Source organism: Etheostoma cragini, chromosome 14 (genome assembly GCF_013103735.1).
Source record: "Etheostoma cragini isolate CJK2018 chromosome 14, CSU_Ecrag_1.0, whole genome shotgun sequence".
Classification (NCBI taxonomy): domain Eukaryota; kingdom Metazoa; phylum Chordata; class Actinopteri; order Perciformes; family Percidae; genus Etheostoma; species Etheostoma cragini.
In genome coordinates this window covers 23,950,001-23,951,061 of record NC_048420.1, presented here as the reverse complement: position 1 = coordinate 23,951,061, position 1,061 = coordinate 23,950,001, and positions in this window count along the sequence as shown.

The window sequence follows — 1,061 nt, the reverse complement described above, 5'->3', positions numbered from 1 at the left end:
TATTCCATCAAATATTTGAAGAAAAGTCACAGGTTACTCTGCCATGTCCTCACTCTGGGTGGGGGGCCGTGACGTGGAGCAGAGAGAGGAATGGATCCAAAACTAACATCCTGACAGCAAATGGTGACGGACATATAAAACACATTCATGACCCGGGAAAACGATACGGTTCAACAGCTGATAACTCTCTGTCCATTATCAGAGCTGTCGTCTCCGACTCTGGAAGATACTTCTGTAACAACGAAGCTGTGGATCTGATCCCATCAGGTAACACCAAACTCCCATAATTCATTCTGTCGTTACTCATGTCTGAACAAGGATGTAAAATCAGGTTTGTAATACCTGCCACTACGATTAGAAGGAATATTCACTTCCTGTATTTGAAGAGCTTTTTGGTGACGCCTACATCTGCACGTTTGTGTTTTTTGTTACGAGCTTTAGAGAACGCAGGACCCGAATGTGGAGAGAGCAGGCCGAGACTTGTAGCTGTTGTTGGGTTATTCCAGAAAAATAACACAACAAAGAACCAAAAACTGAGTCCAGAAAGCAACACACGGGATCTCAAAACTAAAACTAAAAGATTAAATGGAGGAAAATACTCCGAGCAGGTACTCAGTACGCGGAAACACACAGTAATACTACAATGATCTGTTCAATGACAAGGGGAACACCAAGACTAAATACAGAGGTTAGCGAGGTAACAAGAGGCAGGTGACACAAAAAACTAAAGCAGGAAGTAAAACTAACCAAGACGGCACAGAAAACAAGACTATCACAATAAAACAGGAAACAGAACATATACAAGACAAGAGCAAAAATAACACAATCAGAAGACAAGACAGGAAACCACACTAAATAATTAAGACAGGAAAACAGACTACCCCAATAAGACAAGACAGGAAAACAGACTACCACAATAAGAGAGGAAAACTGACTGCCACAATAAGACAGGAAAACAGACTACCACAATAAGACAGGAAAAGAGACTACCACAATAAGACAGGAAAACAGACTACCACAATAAGACAGGAAAACAGACTGCCACAATAAGACAAGACAGG